The 21,531-nt window shown below is 31.9% G+C and overlaps 1 non-coding gene across 1 annotated transcript; it reads left to right on the plus strand.

Annotated features, from left to right (window-relative positions):
• The first annotated feature begins 9,306 nt into the window (after positions 1 to 9,306).
• Positions 9,307 to 9,379, plus strand: Trnam-cau. The gene has a single exon. It is a non-coding gene; the product is annotated as a tRNA-Met (tRNA).
• The last annotated feature ends 12,152 nt before the right edge of the window (positions 9,380 to 21,531 follow it).

The following is a 21,531-nucleotide window of genomic DNA, read 5'->3' on the forward strand; positions in this document are numbered from 1 at the left end:
CTTTGATGGTTGTAAGATAAGCACCTTTATTGGCTAATAAAGTTGTTGAAGTGCACCTCATACAATGACCAGTATATGCTTCTGGAATTGCGATATTTAGGAATGAAGCAACTATTGAGGGTTCCTCCCCAATGTGTTGATTCCAACAGGCTAAGAAGTACATTTTTGATTGATGTATCTTAAAAAGAATATGTCTTGTCTTAGGCGAATTGGACGCAGAGAAATATATTCTGCATATTTCAACAGCATTCACGTAAAATCCTTCTTCTATAATTGTAAATTTTCTTAAAATGCCCCTCTTGGTGTCAGATATTGAAAATAGGTAACTGCCAATGTCGTGTACGTGTCACTAATTTTCAATTTTGAATTCGCAGCATCGACAGGCACCAGAAACCCCATTATTAGTGCAACCTAAAATAATTCAAAGTTCACTATACAGGGTGGTCCAGATGTTAATAGACAAACTTCGGGAAGGTACTAAACAACAAAAATTAACATCACTTTGCTCTATGAACATAGGCGCAGAAAGCCACCGTTTATGAGATACGGGGTGTTGAAATTAACAAAAATAAAACTTTTTTTTAAAATATCTGGAAAACCGCTTCATCAAATTTATCTAAATTTGGTACACTTTTTTTTTCGAATATTTCTCCTAGTTCTGTATGGATACAGAGAAACAATGAAGATGTTACCTTATTTAGAGTAAAACTTCTACGCTACTGAATTAATTGGTAATATGAATACATTTTATAACGGTCTGAAATATTCCGGATGAAAAAATATTACTTTATTTTTGTCGAAAAGTGAATGGTTTACGAGTTATGAGACATATTATCCAAGTAAATAAAGCGTTGAAATAGGTAAAAATAAAACGAATTTGGGTGGTCCAGATTTTTAATAGACAAACTTCGAGAAAGTACTAAACAACAAAAATTAACATCACTTTGCTCTATGAACATAGGCACAGAAAGCCACCATTTGTGAAATACAGGGAGTTAAAATTAACAAAAGTAAAACAATTTTTTTAAATATCTGGAAAATCGCTTCATCAAATCTATCCAAATTTGGTACAAACTTTTTTTCAAATATTTCTCCTAGTTCTGTATGCACATAGTCCAAATTCAAAAACCAGTGGCGGAGAAACAATGAAGATGTTACCTTATTTAGAGTAAAACTTCTACGCTACTGAATTAATTGGTAATATGAATACATTTTATAACGGTCTGAAATATTCCGGATGAAAAAATATTATTTTATTTTTGTCGAAAAGTGAATGGTTTACGAGTTTATGAGACATATTATCCAAGTAAATAAAGCGTTGAAATAGGGAAAAATAAAACGAATTTGGGTGGTCCAGATTTTTAATAGACAAACTTCGAGAAAGTACTAAACAACAAAAATTAACATCACTTTGCTCTATGAACATAGGCACAGAAAGCCACCATTTGTGAAATACAGGGAGTTAAAATTAACAAAAGTAAAACAATTTTTTTAAATATCTGGAAAATCGCTTCATCAAATCTATCCAAATTTGGTACAAACTTTTTTTCAAATATTTCTCCTAGTTCTGTATGCACATAGTCCAAATTCAAAAACCAGTGGCGGAGAAACAATGAAGATGTTACCTTATTTAGAGTAAAACTTCTACGCTACTGAATTAATTGGTAATATGAATACATTTTATAACGGTCTGAAATATTCCGGATGAAAAAATATTACTTTATTTTTGTCGAAAAGTGAATGGTTTACGAGTTATGAGACATATTATCCAAGTAAATAAAGCGTTGAAATAGGTAAAAATAAAACGAATTTGGGTGGTCCAGATTTTTAATAGACAAACTTCGAGAAAGTACTAAACAACAAAAATTAACATCACTTTGCTCTATGAACATAGGCACAGAAAGCCACCATTTGTGAAATACAGGGAGTTAAAATTAACAAAAGTAAAACAATTTTTTTAAATATCTGGAAAATCGCTTCATCAAATCTATCCAAATTTGGTACAAACTTTTTTTCAAATATTTCTCCTAGTTCTGTATGCACATAGTCCAAATTCAAAAACCAGTGGCAGAGAAACAATAATATCGTTTCCTTATTTAGAGTAAAACTTTTATGCCACTGAATTAATTGATAATATGAATACATTTTACAACGGTCTGAAAGATTTCGGATGAATAAACACTGTTTTATTTTTGTTGAAAAGTGAATGGTTTACGAGTTATGAGACATATTATGATGCGGTTTTCCAGATATTTAAAAAATATATTTTATTTTTAGACCTTATAAAATGTATTCATATTACCAATTAATGCAGTGGCGTAGAAGTTTTACTTTAAATAAGAAAACAACATCCTTGTTTCTCCGCCACTGGTCTTTGAATTTGGACTATGTGCATACAAAACTAGGGGAAATATTTGAAAAAAAAATGTGTACCAAATTTGGATAAATTTGATAAAGCCGTTTTCCAGATATTTAAAAAAATTGTTCTATTTTTGTTAAATTCAACGCCCTGTATCTCATAAACGGTGGCTTTCTGCGCCTATGTTCATAGAGCAAAGTGATGTTAATTTTTGTTGTTTAGTAGTTTCCCGAGGTTTGTCTATTAAAATCTGGACCACCCGGTATACCTAACAACATGTAAAAGGTAAGTTAATCATTAAATATTCTTTACCGGAAACCCCAATAAAAAATTCTTCAATATGTGCTCTTTCCAATACTGCAGCTGTTTTGCTTTGTATCCTCTCGAGTTCGCTGGCAATAAATGGAAAATTTCTTCTTGAGCTTATTCAAAAACAGCCACAGGAACACAATTACTCTCTTGCATTTTTACCAAATTCAGATAGAACTGTTTATTAAATAATTGATAATAAACAACGTATCATAGCAACTGATAAGTATAACAAAACCTACCACGTTTCATTGAGTACTAGTAAGAAATATCAAGTCGCGCGATTTTTTTTTTATTAAATTGCCATAATTCAGACTCCACAAATATGATTGTGATGTGATTATGCATAAAACGTTGTATTGTATTCCTGTTTTAATTGCCTTTTATAGCTTTTATAAAATGCCATTCAAAACATTAACTTATACAATAAATAACTATTACCAAATTATTATATTGTTGTATTATTGTGTTATTGTATTATTATATTATATTACTATATTTTTATATTTTTATATTATTATATTATTACATCACTAGGTATCTGGGTATGCGCCCATTACTTTTTAGCTTTTTTATTTTTAATATATTTAGAATGATTGTGTACGTTTGCAAAATATATTCACTAAATTATTATCCTTAGTAGAGCGTTATGTATAACGTAAATTATATATTTTTAAACTTAAGTAGCAGCAGCAGCTCTCGCCATCCGTAATTAATTCCGTTTTATTAATACACGTACTTAATCCTCCTATGCCCTCAAAATATACATTGTTTACTTAATGCAAAGTGCACTCTGTCATATTTACAAATAATCACGTGTGGCCTATATTTTATAGACACGTATAAAGAACATCATCGAGCCATTTTCTCAAATTGTATACACTGAGAGAAGAGTTTGTAAACTAAAATTTGTCCTCGGTTTAATATTTTGTGCAATCATAGTAGTGCCACCACCATACTATTTATGATATAGCTAATTTTAATAGTTTTATAAATAATTTTCTTGTTATTTTATAAAAAAAGCATTATTAAGGGTGTTCAAACTGTATATACTCTATATCTCCATAAAAATCAATTATGTTCCCTCTCAAATATCAAAGATTGGGCTCCAATTGTGTTGCAATTTCCTAACTGATTTAACATACACCAAATATTTAAGATAAACTTAAACAAACATTGAATGGCACATAAGATAAAGTATTATTAAAGTCTTCAACAGTAGCATATTGACTAGTCCCCAAAGCCAATCCAAACTTAAGTGTTGTGAAAATTAAAATTATTCTTCATATATCCTGCTTATCCCTTCACAAATATTAATCTGGTATCCCAGTCTAGTAAACTCAATGCTTGAGTATGCTCTGTATGTCATAGGAGTATATTAGCTATGACTTAATGGTTCTTCAAACAATAGCAGGTCTAGGGCTTCCTAATCGATAGGGTAATTTTTCACAATCCTGAAGCTGCTGATGAAGTCTGGTGAATATTCGAATAGAAGGAACTGGCGTCAGCCTCAGTATACGGATGACAAGCTTCAAGTCCATACTACTAACCACCAGTTAATTTCTTTAGCAATGTAATTAGTTTACTGTATCAGAAGACATTACAAAACGTTATGGGGCGGATTCATCAGACATATTACATTGAAATATCACAATAACTGTGATTTTGAAACGTGACTCAATTAATAATTGATTTTTCCAATGCTTTATTTTAAAATTTGCTTAGAAAAAAATAAAATATTCTACACTACGATAAAAGATATTATCAAGAAGTGTCTTAAAATCACATTGTGAAATTTTCTCGAAAATTATGCATTTTATTTTTTATTGACCCCACACTTTTAGTAACTGCTATTATTTTTACGAAAAATTCAGTGGCGTAGAGGTACTGCTAAAAAAGATGACTGTCTCCCTTGCAATAGACCATTAATATTAAGTTTATGTTCTCAGAGACTTCAAACTTTTTCTTACTTTTGCAACATAGTTTGTTTTTAAAATTTTGTACATGTTTCTTTTATCACTCTGTATATCAACAAAATATAAATACATCTCAGCACATTTCGTTTGATTTAAATTAAAAAAAATGTGGTTTGACTATTCTATAGCCGTTTTAGTTTTTCGTATTTTGCAAAATTCATTTGTTAAGCGAAAAAATTTTAGTACTGATTTTCCTTTTCGTAGAAACATTTCAAGGTGGTCTTATTGAAAAACCTATTCTTCATAGAAAATAGCTTGCGCTGCGGCAACTATCCTCTGGATTATGCATTTGTAAGTAGTTAGAATTATATAAATCCTCGTTGTCCGACAACTTGTTTCATGTCCTTTTATGGTAGGTTAGGTTAATTAAATCGTACTCGGCTACTCTACACAGCGGGACACGCAGGTGCCTAGATTTACCTAAAAATGACTAAACATCATGGTTAAATATTACGTATAGCTCTCAAGTTTGAGATTGTTCTTGATAAAATAATGCTTGCATTCTACCACCTCGCTGGTTGTGGGGAAATGCAATTTCCAAAATATTTTTTAGAAACCGTAAATTTACTAATTTTGCAGATAGTTAAATTCTCTGGAACTTTGGCATTGACCTTATGGATGTCCGATGCATAGAACGCGAGATATTTGTAAAAAACTTTGACCTTCGATATCTTGGGTAGCCATGTTACGATTTTTGCGAATTTGGGTTTACACTTTAAGAAAAATTTGACTTATTTTCTCTCAAGAATGTCAATTTCTATCCATCCGATTGAATGAAATTTTGCTCTATTAGTGTGAGTAGGTATAGTCTCCGATCTCAATTCAATCAAGACCAAAGAGCTGGGCAGTATGTACCAGGTTTGGTCGCCAGGCATTGAAATATTTGAAAACTTACATATTTATTTCGCCATACTCATATACAGGTCGAACTAAAAGTGGAGGTCGTAGAAATGTATACGCCCACTTCAAGTATGCGAACGCAGGGAAACGGCGCACAAACACCACCGCAGTGGGCGACTCCCAACTAACACAAATGCTACTTTTACATCATAACTGTTTTTTTAATAGCAGCAAATGTATCTTTTTAGATTTTTAATGCCTTAATAAGGTATTAATTTGCTCCTATAGCAATTTTAGTATATAAAAAAGCTGTTAGAACATTCTAGTAGTAAAATTATACGACAATTTTATAAAGGCTTTATTAGAGACTTATAAACGTGGTAAATGAAACTTCTATAATTGTTTAAAGCGTAATAGCTGCTTCCTTGTTTGTTATAATGTTATATAAGCACTTATCGGTCAATTGGTAAAGCTTTAATATAATATATTGATTGCACTATTAATGTTCTATAATATTATCATTTAAATAGACTGTATGACTAAATTATAAATTATTTTAGCTTTTTAAGGTATATAATATCACAACGAACTTTAAAAAAGAATCTATAAAAGGGTTTTATTACAGCTGTAAGCAGAATAGTTAAACAGTTTCTTCTCAACTAAAAAGCTATTTTTGAGAGATAGAGCAATATATATTGTACTTATAAAACCACTATGTAGTAAAGCTTTCAAAGACATAAAAATATATATGGAGAGATTGTCCCTAACCTAAAAATCAGTGAATCAGAAGGCTTGTTTGTAATAATAAATAAATGCCGTTACAATTTGTATTTATTACTATAGTATTTTTAACGTAATAAATATTTTGATAACTTTCATGGGATATTTTGATTTAATCAGACACATGCAGTGATTTTTTAATCGAAAATCAAGCGATATTCGAAAAGGTGAGGTGACAGATTTTTCAGGAAAACACTGGAATTATTTTAATCGTATTACGTTCAAATAAGCCCTTTATTATTTCAAACACACGTGCCAAGTTTCATTAAAATCGCTGAAAGTGTATTTTGTTTATAAGATACGTCGTTGCTTTTACAGTCACTGCAAAATTATTTTGTGCTGCAACAAACAACATTAAATACTGTAATACTGTTTACTGATTATAACAATTTCATTAATTATTAATTACAATTAACACTAACTGATAATGATTTCATCTTTAGACATCCATTCACGTCTCATCTAGAATGTATTCCTTGTTTGTGACCCATAAGCGGCTGATTTGCCCATATATAATTATACTAACTTGTGACTTTGTGACAGTACTCCGTACATTTGTACTCTACGAACAGTGCTATTAGTTGAAAGTGTTTTATCATTCAAAATCTTCAGAGTTTCTTTCAGAACATTTTAAAATACAAGAAAGCACTTACAATGTCTACTAGCCATACCAACTACCCATCATACTTACATTCTACACAACACTACAAAATACTATATAAAATATTTAAAATCTTAATTATTTTATAATAGATTTATAGTTACTGTACTTACTATAGTCACTACATCCTCCTAACGGCCATATTTTTCAAATATGCTTAGGACAAGATGTCAGCCTTATTGTACACCAGAATTACGCCAAAAAGAAATTCAATTTTATAATATATGTATCATGAAATAATTAGTTTAATGCATGTCTATTCAATTATATTTAATAACTTATTATGTACATATTCTTTATTTTTTATTAAATCGAAACTTGAGTCATCATTTTTCAAAATTTATTACAGATGATTGCCAAATTTGTTTAATTTTAAAGGAGCTTAGTTTTTTTTTAAAGGTATGGTGGTATATTTCATCAATAAAATTTTCGATGCAAGTAGTTTTTGATTCTCTAGATACATATTTAATTTTATTGTTAATGACTGTATATTGGTAAACATTAACTATCTATGGCCAACAATCAGCCATAGCGCAAAGCTTTTATTAATAAAACGATTTAGTATATAAACGCATATATTATATTGCTAAAAAGTTTTGTTGTACTGAATGTTAGAAACATTCATCGAATTCAAGTTGAAAAAATAAGTAACTTTTATAAAACACGTATAAAGCTTTTCTTTGGAGACAGTTATAATATCACCACCATACAGCTACTTCGTAAACAGCAGGCCAGAAAACCACAAACCAGCAAAGAATGTAACAAAAGAACACTAATTAGTGGAGTAAATATTTTATGCACAGCTTTTATATAATGGTTTTATAAGCTGCGCCTATTTTGAATTTATAAATGCTTATTTAATACTGAATAACTGTTCTCATCATCTTTTAATAAAGCTTTTACCTGTGGGAGAGTGGTTATATAAATATTCTTAAAGCTATTAAAAACTTATTATTTGTGCTACTTGGGCCGGCCATAAATTTCAATTGTTTATAAATTGTCTAGCAGTGCAGTGCAGCAATGCCGAGCAGTAATTTATTTTAATGAAAATGTAAATGTTTTTTGATATGTCAACCAAAATTTGCCATCTATATAATATAATTGTTCGAGGACATAAATAGTTAAAATATGTCATAAAATTTTAATACTAATAGAATAAAAATTTCACTCTAGCGGGTGTGGACAGAAATTGATACATTATTGACTAAAATTAAGTGAATTTGAGTTAATATTTTTTACAGTGTACTGAGACTACCTTTGACCTTTAGAAACACATATCATAGGTTCATTTTCCCATATTTTGTGGTAAAAACTATTTTTTCTTTGTTAGAGGAATACTGAGAGATTGTGACAGCGCCATAAAACGTGTATCGTTGAAATCAGGATACCATTTTCTCCCCGTCATAGCAGCAAACACTTCTCTCCGCGTATCGCCGGGTCCCCCATTATGTGCTGATGTGCCGGATAAAGAAAAAGTCGGCACTCTCCCTCTGTTTATGGAGGAAATTGGTGCACTCCGGTCTAAGTGGAAAACCCGCCATAATAATCCCACTAAATTTATCTTTAGCAGAATATTCGATGAGGAGTTAATTTAAATTTTGTTTGGAAAAGTCGTTATGAATTTTAATCGACTTTGTTTATTCCGCCATTACTTTAATTAATTTTCCTTGGATGTTTGGCTCCGTACCTCGTCAACGTAAACAATCTTTAAGGAATGCATCCCAACCAATTTATATCCGAGTTGTTTTAATGCGTTTCGATAATAAGGAAGATTAAATCGATCGTCGGGAATTGGGAAATCATTTGGATGCTTTACGCTGTTTAATAACATTCTCGAGTGACACGTATAAACATACAAGTTATAGGAATATATTGCGAGTTGTCGACATATACATTTTGCTCCGCCGTCTACAGGGCGTCTCGCGAGGCAGCGCACAAACTTCGAGGGGACATTCTTCAGGTAAAAATAAGCAATACGGTCCTAAAACTTTTTGAAAAAAAAAGTTAAATTTTTTTTAATGTCAGAAACGCGCAAAGACGTCTCAAAATTTATAAAGTAGTAGTTACTACATCAGAAAAATATGTGCGTTTTATCACTAAATATTATTCTACAATGAAAGATAATGCGAACCGTATAAGCAATTTCGCTAAAAACTCCTCATAAACATTTCTATTTGATTCTAAAAATTTTATTCAACTTGTAATGTCAAAGGTGAAAGCAAAAATATAGGAAGTTCCTTTGAATGATTTGTAAATGTAAACAAATCAGGTGCGTTTTTTTTAATTATTTAAACATTTCATTTTATTTTGGATAATCAATTTCGTCCTTTATTTTAATAAAATAGAATAATGTCTTACATTTTCGTACGCCACGTCTACAAGCCTCGGTAGCGCAGTAGGCAGCGCGTAAGTCTCATAATCTTAAGGTCGTGAGTTCGATCCTCACCCGGGGCATATATTTTTTTTCTGTTTAATTTAAGTAGAAGTATAAGTACTAATAATTTTTACATACCGCAACATTGATAATTACTTTATTTAATATTTTAATCAAATGGAGTCAATCAATGTTCTTCGATACGTATTATTTTAACAAATTTTTTCAGATTGTTGTTTACGCAATATTAACGGAAATAGCACTCCCTTCTGTTTTGCTTAAAAATAAAAAAAGAATAGCTTTTGAGACAAATGACCTTCATAGTACTGTAGTATAACAACCCTAGGTTCGACAAAAAATAAGTAAATGTAGTTGTGGCCAAAAATATGTGATCGTCATAAGGACTACCTACGCTGTGTGTATCCATTTTTAATTGACCGGAAGGCGCTGGCTACTAACTTTGTAGAGGGGATGTATGGTTTAATTATATAAAACAAAAGCAGAGTAAATACACCTAACCTTTATTTACATACAATTCAAATTAAACATGTGACAAATAGAAAGAACAACAAAAACATTAACAACCATTAAACATAAAAGGAGAGTGCCAGGCTCACCTAGAGCTCCTGCGGGGAAAGAGCATGGCAGAGAAACCCACGATCGTTGCTCTTACCACCCAAATATAAATACAAAACAACCGCTAACCAAAGGTATAAATTAAGAACCTTTGCTAATGATAAATAAGACCTGTCTCATTTAATGTGTCACTAAATGTCATCTGTTACCTCATATTAGTCATACACACTTCCAAGTAAAACTGAAGAGGTTTGGTGTTAGTTAGCCGGCAGAGCCGGAAGGTACTGGAGTCCCATACGGGAGGCAATCCAGCTATAGTTGAGATTTCGGAAGATCCTTCATAACACTGGAGTCCCATACGGGAGGCAATCGAGCTTAATCCAGATTCGTTCCGCACGGGCGAAAATGTTAGTAAACTCAACAAGGCTCGTATAGACGTGTGACATAAAGTGGACACAAGAAATCAAAGAACAACCTGATCTTGTTTAAAACAAGTTAAATGTGAAATAAAGAAGTCGTTATTGTACTATCTGGGCGGTCTCGACAAAATACATATTTGAACATGTCATAAATAATGAACAATCTTAAATAATAATTGTAACAATTTTATATTAGAAAAATATACGCCCCTAAGCGTAAGACAATGAAGGTTAAACATATACAGAATTATTATCATGAGACATCTATATTTTACGAACAACGTCATCATTACAAAAACAAGTTAGCTGTAAAACAAAGGAGTCATTATTGTAAAGTCGGGGGCGCCCACGACGATATACATATTTTAACATGAAATAAATAATGAGCAATCGTTAATAATATAACAGTATAACAATTTTACCTTAGAAAAATATATGCCCTTGAGCATAAAGCAACGGAAGCTAAACATACAAAGAATTATTATCATGAAACATCTATAAACATTACAATCATAAGATTACACAGAACAATTAACAACAAAGTACTTAAAGAATATTACCTGCTAACTAATGACACTTTAACCAATTAACTTTTCACTACTTTGACACACTGCCCGCCGATCGTCTTACTGCCGATCTCCACACTGTTCTCACTTCAACTGACTATCTTCAACTATTTAGGCTTCCTTCCAGAATTTCCTACCTAAGTGCCTGTTTTTTGTGCTTCCTTCTACCGACCGTTAATATTACGTTTCCACTGTTATACAACACCTATGTAACAGGTGACGTAGAAGTTGATAAGATAAGTACGGTTTTGCACAGTACTAAAGCCAATAGTTCGATCGTCAGTAAAAATTTGGATTTTTTTTTATCAATTTACAAAAAAATGACGACTAGTTAAAGTGAGAGGTGTCAATTTTGTTTTTCTATCTAAGGATGTTATTTGACTGATTTGATAAGATTTTTTTAATTTGTTTGAATTAAATAATAGAATAAGAAACGCTTAAACTGATAACAAAAAATGTTTTTTAAAAAATGAGACATGGAAATAATACAAGACTTCTTTTTATTTTAAAATTATCCAAAATTCTTACCTTTTTTACAAAGAAAAAACCACCGGCAGATACAGAAAACTAGGCTAATAAACACCTTGTATATCTTTACCGACCAGAACAAATGACACAAACAAACCCGTATATCCATCCAATAATGTCACATCACGTTCCCCTGATCCGTTCCGGTCAAAAAGTTTCAGATTTCAGTACCTCTCTAGCCCACCTTAAGACTCTGGACACATACATTATGGTGGCGTTCAAATAAGTCTGTTAAATATATTACCAGACAAAATGACCCGCAACAACGTGTTTCAGAACCCACAGGGTATTAAGAGCTCGTGTGATGTATGTTTTGTAAATTACGAGTAGAACAACTGTTTTGGCAGGAAGCTGTAATGTCGTTATAATCTTTAGCTGTCAATTTATGACAAGACACAGCAGTGTGAAGTATGCCACTAATTGGTGATGAAAATCTTATTATGTCTATAACTTTATACTTCTAAGTTTCATGATTAATTTAAATGACAATATGGTTTATGTGTCCGAATCATTTTTTAATGATTTTAAATAGAAGAGTAGATAATATTTTTCCAAGAAAAGATTCCACATATCCTACACAAATGTAAATTTACGTTTTAAAAACTTGGACTACAAGTAAAATGTCACACTAATATTTAAAGGTCGCTAAGAATACCCTTTTACTGTATTTTTCTTTGCAGAAAACGCAAAATATTTTGAAACCTTACCATATTTACCTTAAACATGAAAAATGTAGTCAATATAAAAAAAAAATTGCAAATTCCTACGCTCTCTCTCCACGTGGCAACAGGCGATTCCGATAGTGTTTACATTAGTTTTTCAAATGTCAAAAATAGCTTAAGTGTATAGCAACTTGCAGATGATGGATATCGTGGATTGGTGAAGCAAGACAACATTTGTGTTAGTTCGTAGAAATTGGGTAAGACGGACTCAAATGTGTATACATGTCTGAGGACAAAATTTTTAACAGGTATGTTAAATTATTTTATTAATTAAATCCACAAATTATTTTTTTTTTAAATGTCTAAAAAAAAAATTTTTAATTAAAAAAGAAATTGTAATTTTTGGCTTGTATTATTTCTTTTTCATCTCAAGATTTCAAAACTAGAATCTTCAAGCTTTTTCTTGATTATTCACGAAGTTACAACCTTTCAAAAATCACTAAAAAAATTTGGAAATTTTTCTGCTCCCTTAATTATTTTTACCAGTTTATTTATAAAAATACACCATAATGTAATTATGGATCTCATCTCTACTAACATTATTAACTATTTTACGCGTATCTTATCTCCGACTGGTTCATATATTTTCCTTGATGATGCGACGGCTGTTAACAAAACCCATAACCGATAAACGATGAGAAACTCTACGATAGAAACTTGTCGAACACTCCGTAAACATACCGATAAAAGGTCGAGGTCGACACCAATAACATAATAAAGAATGATTCGGTCATGAAAATTAATAATTCCGGATGCAACATCGTGCCCCCATAATTCACTGGTTATCTGCGATAATTAGCTTTAATGAGTTGGAAACTACTTTGAGAATAAATAACGTGGATCGTCCTGACCTCTCGATATGAAATACTAATGTCGGGCGCGTCTACATTATGTCCAACATGCTGAACAGGCTGTTGACGATGTATCTTAATCTTTACACAAACGGGCAATTATTATACTTGATTTATCTTCTGGGGTAATTCATAACAATTAATTATGAGATAGCAGCTTCTTGAATCGTCTCAACGGAGATTACTCCATTGTATCTCTAATACTAATAAATATTATGATATCCCTGTCATAGGTCACATAATGTTACAATTTTATATATTTTTTTTATTTAAATGCTTTATATGAACAGTGTCTCTTCGAATGGGGTACCGCACTCTTGTAAACTTTTTTAATGATTTATTTGATCGAAAAAAAGTTATTCTTGATAAAAAGTTTTGCTTATCTTGGAAAGTCATTGGTAGTAATCAAATATGTAGTAAAATATGCATGGCACCCAAAAAAATTCAAAATGTGAAATTTTTCCTAAGCAAAATGGCTTTAATTTTTCTTTTTCTTAAAAACTGTATTTCACAATGTTGTTCAAGAACTCAAGAAATGCTTATGTACAGAGTTTAGTCAGAAAAGGACAATAATCACATTTTACAAATGAACAGACGCCACAATTTTTAACTATCTTACATACCATGTAATTACCATGGATATTTCCTTGTCAATATCAAAATCATCAAATTTATTTTTATTAACTAGCCACCGAATAATTTTTATTAATAATTCTAACCCTGAGGCAACGAATTTAACTTTTGTAATGTTCTGGAATCGATAATGTTTCATATCGATATGCAATACAAATTTTTAATGAAAAGTATTCAAATGTAACTGTAACTCGTAGAGCAGTTCGCAAGCTAATTATAAAATTCGATACCACTGGTGATGTAGGGAATATTAAAAAGATAAAAAAGAATACAATACGATGCTGTTACTGTTGTAGTTATGGACTATGTACAAGACTATCCAAAGATACTCAGGAAAAGGTCAGAAAACATAGATATTAGCAGATCTTCTATTCAAATAATTTTGTAATACAGGGTATTAAAAAAAGAGTGTAAAATATTTAAGGAGGTAATAGTATGAACCAAAATAAGCAGAAAAGTCTCAATAAACATGGGTCCGCAAAGTAACGGTTGCGGAGATATGGAATGTTTTATGTTTTTTAGTCCCTTTTTTTATTTTGCAAAAACGTTGTGTATTTTCTTATAATAGTTGGTTGATGTTTAGTGAAATAAACAGTACGTATTTGACAGTTGTTCTCAGTGCACAAGTTTTCTTTCGCTATGGCTGGTTAGTCTAACGCAGACTTAACAGACATGCATTTCATGTATGGTCGTGCTAATGGGAACGCCACCGAAGCGCGACGTCTTTATGTTGACGCTTATCCAAATCCACATAGATGGGTATGAAGGGCCGGACCTGTTTTATGGCCTCCAAGATCGCCTGATCTGAACCTTCTAGATTTCTTTGTTTGGGGATATTTAAAGACATTAGTGTATGGTACTCCTGTAAATAGCCTGGAAGAGCTGCAGCTACGGATTAATCAAAAATGTCAAGAAATTCAAACCAAGGAGGGTGTTTTCGAAAGAGTTCGAATATCGTTGAGACGAAGATGTCGTGCCTGCTTGGAAATGGACGGAGGGCACTTTGAACATCTTCTGTAACTTTGTTTTTTGTTTGTTAAAAACTTCCTTTGTCGGTTTATTCCTAATAAAATAAAATGTTTGAAAAACGAATCTCCGCAACCGTTACTTTGCGGACCCATGTTTATTAAGACTTTTCTGCTTATTTTGGTTCATACTATTACCTCCTGAAATATTTTACACTATTTTTTAACACCCTGTATAACAAAATCTATCCATTCAAACAAGTGTTTAATCATAAATTGCTTGATGGAGATGATGGTCGTTATTTTTACGTTTTTTAACAATGGACGAGAAACTGATTGAAAACAAATTCTTTTATCACAATATTTTACTGACGAATCAACATTCACAACTAATGACGTGGTTTCTTCTCAAAATTGTAGATAAAACGTAAGATTCCATGTTATATTGATAAACAAAAAAATTACAAGTCGAAATATACTATTATAATTAACAACCAAATAAGTTAATAAAGTTAATATTTAATAAGATATCTACAATATTTTGAGAAAATTGTAGAATCTTCTTTCGTTTCTTTGCATTTCCTGAGAAAACTTACCATAGTAATGTATATTTTTTTACACCGTCAGAAAGTAGAGGTTACAACGAAGAAAAAGCCCACCGACGTTTTTAAAAAAGCAGATATTTTAACGTGAGAATTTTCGATATTAACTAAAGAAAAGGTGAAAAAATAAATATTTCAAATAAAAAAAATTACAGCGTGTTTGGGACATAAATGGGTAAGTTTTCACCAAATTTCGTGAAAAAAAAATTTTTTGTAAAAGATAAAAATAAAAAACCAAAACCTTGGTTATTTGAATTTTTCACATAAATTTTGAGGTTATGTGAAAAATGTGTAAATACAAAAGTTGTAGATCTTTTTATTACCTACAACTTTGCTATTTAACTTTTTTCCATAGGACATGTAGTTTTTCTGGAAATCAAGGGAAACCGTTTTTTACCCTTAAAAACTCACCCCCTACCCCTTCTCGACCTCAGATCGCCCGTAAATTATTTTTCCTTTCATTTCTGTTATATTCTCTTTCTTTTCCAATGGGTTTCATCCTACTATAATTTTTTTTGGTTTCAAAAATTATCGACCCTGGTGCCGGAGAAAACTCGGAAATCATCAAAGAAAACTACGCCGAATGGTAAGTGCCGATTCAATTCAATTTCATTGTTTCATACAGTCCATTTACTTTTCTTTTTCTTACACTGAACCAGCGCGTAACGCTGAATAATATGTAATTTACAACACTATCTAATTTAAATAAAACATTGTCTACTTTAATTATTCTTTATGTTACTTCAGAAAATTCAAAACTTTAAGCATTTTCCTAAACTTTCATCACTGGGGTCATGCTTATGCGCAGGTTTCCATACATCCAACTCTGATTAAGCATAACTCAGAAACTATGTGGTAAAATGCGCCAAAATTTTGTGTCTATCAGGTGCATTATTTATGCTGAAAGTTTCGTGATTATCTTGAATACTGATGATTTAGGTGATGACTACCTTAAGACGTCACTTCTGTTCGATACCTTTGTAATTATGTACTGACTTTGTATGCGTCGTTGCTTATAGATTAAAATGATTAGTATCCACTAAACTTTGTTTATATCAGCAAAAAACACTCCATTTCTCCATCACTTGATGAGAAAGTGATACAATTTTTGTCTTTATTAATTATGTTTAAATTCGATATCGAACATATTAATTCAGTAATTATGGCCATAAAACTAGATAATTAATTGATTTATAATTTACATTAATTATAATGTTTATTTATGTATATATCTCCTGGGTCAACATTTTTGTTATTAACATTCGTGTAATTCCAGCAACATAAGCAGATTACAGGACGTTGGGTGGTCCAGAGGAAACTTTGTCCTCAGATACAGTGTAGGTATTATATTATTATTCAACTTATTTACCAAAGAACAGAAAATTTAGGGTCAGGTTGACAGCCAACTTGATTTAATTTCTACCGTGTTGTAAAAGCTTCCGCGTTACAATAAAATATCAGAACAATTCAAATTCGTAGACCAACTTTATTGTTTCAATTGCTTACCAAGAGACTTAATTATGAGCACCGTTTAGGGGAGTGTCAGCTGTCCCCTTAGAAGTCCAGTAATAGTTAAATAAATGCAAAGGCACAGCAGTTGATAGAGAGTTATTGAAGGACTTATACCTAACATGAGATTTTAAATTTTCCCTCCTTCCGTAAACTCCGTGTCAACAGGTATCATGACCTTAATGCTGTTTTAATGTTTTATTCCTTGGTCAGTATTTATTACTTTAATTTTCAACTTCATCAGGTTCTAGCGCTTCCAAATATTGTTTATTATTTTATTTCATACATGCGGGTTTTAAAGAGGCCCGCTAAAGTTCATAAATGAACACCCGGTATACGTTTAGAATCTATAATGAGGCAATTTCACAGCCCACGATCACAGATTCCGCCTTTGCGAAAACGCAGCAGCATTTTTAATCTGCTCCGAAAAAAAGGCATAAAATACCCATTTCCATAAATACCAGAAATATATTAATGGCGAAGTCAGGACCGTTTACATTCCGAAAACGTAAGGCGGCACAGATGTCCCAACAGGCCGTAAAATATTGGCCCCTTAAGAAGAATTCCACTTAACACAATCTAATAGTCGATATATTAAAATCGGGAACACGTGGTGGCGGATCCTGTTTTTTTATGTTATCATGCTCTGCCTAGTAACTGATAATATTTGACAGAAAGGTTGGAACTAGCACCCTGAATATACGTCAATTATTAGATCTTTTCTTATTTCTAAAATAAGTTACAATGGAAAACTCACATTTATCAATTTTGAAATTATCTAACTGGAATTACATAATTTTTTTATTGAACCATTAACAAACTCTAACTTCCAACAATTATTCAATTTAATTTTTAAAATAATGGATCCAGTATCGAATCCTGAGACATCTTAAGTTTGATTAATTATATCAATTTGTAACTACAGTACTGTACAAATTAAACGCGATGGGAAATTTATGATTTCAACTAGCGTCAAAGCGATTTACTGATGCCACAATATTCAAGCTTACTTAGGAATATACCGTGATCTAATTTGTCAAATGCTTTGGAGGAATCTGTGAAGACCTGGTACATCTGACCCCCTTGATTCAAAGTCTCAGGGTAATGCACAGCAGATTAGGTACAATAGATCTACAGAGGCACTCAAGGATAAGCTTTTTGCACCAAAAGATAGCAATGGATCTGTAGTCTTCACCGTAATTTACCCTCTTTAAAAATTAAGGCACACAGAAGATTACTTCCATAAGTCAGAAGAGGTTTTTAATACCAGGATTTAACTGAAAACCTTAGATAATAGTTTGAAAACAGAGGCCGGTATATTGTCTGGATCCATTCGCTTTCAGTTTCTTTATAGTTTTTATAACGTCTTCAGTAATTCCAGAGACAGATGGGATAGGAGTATTAATACTTTAATCAATATTTGTAGATTTAGACATTGACATTTGACATTGACAAGACATTGAAGAGGACATAAAAAGTGGTAAATTGATGTGAAATTGGTGTGACAGTAAAACTGAAGTGCTTGTTTTTATCTCCACTATTCTGAATGAAATCAATATTCAGCATGTTCGCCATTTAATCCATGAAAACTATCAAACTACATTTGCAATTATAGCTAGTATATTTTCTTTGATTAAAAGTGTTCAAACCAACATTCATGCCAAGTTTTACTTCAACAGAGGAATAGTATTAACTTGAAGCTTCTAGGTCTATTGAACTGTGAAGATGAAAGTGACGAATTTCTTGAAGTTACCTTCAATTACTGTAAAACTTGAAAATGTCAACAATAAAACAATGAAACTGTTTCATTCCTCATCACCTTCACCTAAAGCTACCTCTGCATTTGCTTCAAGGGTTGTTGCAATCGTATTTTTAATCTTCAGAAACACTTAATGCTACCATAATTTGCTATGCAAAAGATTGTAGTAGAAACTCGGAGTTTCACCACAGAACCACTTTTGCTACATTGACCCATTTTGAAGAGCATCCAATAGGAAGAAAATTATCCTCCAACGCCATTGAAGATAACAATTGGAAAGAACCTGTTTTGAACAAATAAAATATAGATCATTAGACTAAACAAAAAAAACAATGTGTGATAGACTGATCCACCATACCTGTCCGTATCCAATCGTAAAATAGTCCGTTCTTTCAGAATGCGGAGATAAAAATTGTATTACCATCAAAAAACAAAAGCTGACCTTCAAATAAGCTTGAACAAGAACTAACTTCGTCGCACGAACAACAGACTTGGATTCCTTGATCCCTAAAACGTATGGGTATGGTAGTGTAGTCTACCACACATTGAAAATTTTTGGCCATGCGGCTGTTATCATTAAATGTCTTATGATCCACATCTCATTAATAATAATTTGATTACAAGAGTCATAGCAGAACGCTACACTACATTGATCAATTAATGATCACAGCTACTCAATGCCTATGGCTTCATACGAACTACACGGGTTTACGTCTGGTGCCTCGACTGGCGAACTATTTGCGGAAATATTCAATGCGAGAAGAAATCGCAAGGAGACAGGTTTACTGAGTAAGGAAGGCGAGGGAGGACAGTAATCTGGTTTTTGGCACAAAACTTATAAATTTACAAAGGTGAGTGTGCGAACGCATTGTCATGATGCAAAAACCATTAGTTGTCTCGACACACACTGGTCTCTGCAGATTTTTTCTTGTAACCATTATAAAACGCCTTGATAGTACACACGGTTCACTGTTTCACCTTGAGACAAGAATTCAAACTGTACAATTCCATTAAAGTTGAAAAAACAGTATTTATCACTTTGACATTGAATCTTGACTGACGTGCGGTGAAGATCTTTTGCCAATCCATTATGATGATTGAACTTTTGTCTCAATGTCGTAGCTGTAAAACCAACTTTCGTCTCCCATTATGATCCATTGAATGAATGTTTTATCGTCACTGCATTTCTCAAGGAGTTACCAACAAACGTCCACGCGATTTTATTTCTGTTGTTCTGTCATCAGATGAGGAACTTCCTCAACTCATGGTATGACCCAATTGAGATGTTAACTCTTCTGCAATTTCTCTGACAGTCAATCGGCAGTTTGCACGCACCAGATCTTTGACTTTCTGAGTCATTAGTTGAAGTCGAAGGCCTTCTTGGTCGAAGATCATCTTCATTTGACTGTCGACCACTTTTAAATCCGAAAACCTTTCGTAACATTGCGTACGACCCAGAGTACCATCTCCGTAAGCTTGTTTCAAAGTTTTCCAGAAAATCTCACAATTCAAAAATCATCACTGACACTTAAACACATTGCATTCAAATAACAATATCACGAAAGCTAAATGAGATATCAACAATCCAAGAACATGTGGTTACTGAGTAGGTTATGCGCAACACAATGCTGCCAACCGCATGTCACAAAATGTCTCCATTACCGCATAATTAAAAGAGTTCGGCTATTTTCTGAACAGTTTCAATAACCTGTTGCTGTTAGTAATACAGTAGCTGGTATATTATCAATTATTTAATAATTATTGTTGTACCGCTGACAACTATTAGTATGAACAAGATATGATTTTCAGGCATTAGTATGCGGGTAACTAGCTAGATGACGGTACATTAATTTATATAAAAATCCTATGATGTCGCGATAAAATGTAATAAGAACAAATTAGTGTCTACATACGTACGTAGAACAGATGTAATGCTAATAATTTAATTATTTTGTAAATATACCCATCTATATAAATATATATGCATCCATTAGTTTCACATAAACATGTGTTAACTAATTATTAGTTGTTCATTATATCAGAAATATTTAAATAAATCACAGTTAATGTTACTGTCGATATAATATGGGATTATAATTAAATAATACAACGATAGAAAACCAACAAAAAATTACTTGTAGTGTTGTTACAAAAGTGTCACTAAATGAAAAAAAATTGACGTACCTGATCAAAGAACATATAATTTATCATCATAGTAGTCCTTTAACAAAAGTGTTTTATTAACACAATACACAATACGCATCTTTACCCGAATTTGACGCGCAATATCTACGATGTCCGAGGTCTGTAGGTTCGTAGTGTGTACAACTGCTAGTCAATTATTAGCGCTGTTGCCACATCTACATAGTCAATATGTATGTTATGTGCATATGAGTAGATTTCTTTGCTATATAGATAATGTTTATCGCAAATAATTTCAATAGAATTTAATTTTTTCAAATTGGCAGCGAGTTTTAGTCCCATAAGAAAATCATAGGACCCCCCTGCGCTCCTCACTTCCCTCGGACCCCAATTTACCTCCTTAAGGAATATATAAATAATAAAAACAAACATGACATTAATTAAAATATTTTAAATTCGAAATTATATAAAATTGAACAAATAACGAGTAACGATGCATGAAATTAATATGTAAAAATTTTGTCGTTCCTAAAATTTGTTAAATTTTTCTTCAGTTTTGCATATATTAAATAATTTATTTAAATTTACTGTTGCCCGTATAGAAAATATAGAAAATAAAAACAGCCAAACACAGACCGACTTTTTAGTCTAGCTGCAGTTTCTGATCTCAAAATTCTAAAATGGATTATGTAAAAATGTGTTGTTTTTTGTATGAAAGATAAGTAATGTATATGTATGAGAACTAGTTGTCCTGTACCACTTTATTTACATCCAAGGTACTGCGAAGCTCGGATTAATCTAAAATTACTCCGTCTGGCTACATCAACTTAAAAGCGCGGATTTACAAGATTTTATATGTCGTTTATCTCGTTCGAGACGCGTGCTTCGTAAAATTTATCAGTAAAACATTTCCATTGAAGCGATAGAGCCTGTCATCGCGTCCAATAAGTGGTTTATTTT

The sequence above is a fragment of the Anoplophora glabripennis genome, unplaced genomic scaffold (assembly GCF_000390285.2).
Source record: "Anoplophora glabripennis isolate ALB-LARVAE unplaced genomic scaffold, Agla_2.0 scaffold202, whole genome shotgun sequence".
NCBI lineage: Eukaryota > Metazoa > Arthropoda > Insecta > Coleoptera > Cerambycidae > Anoplophora > Anoplophora glabripennis.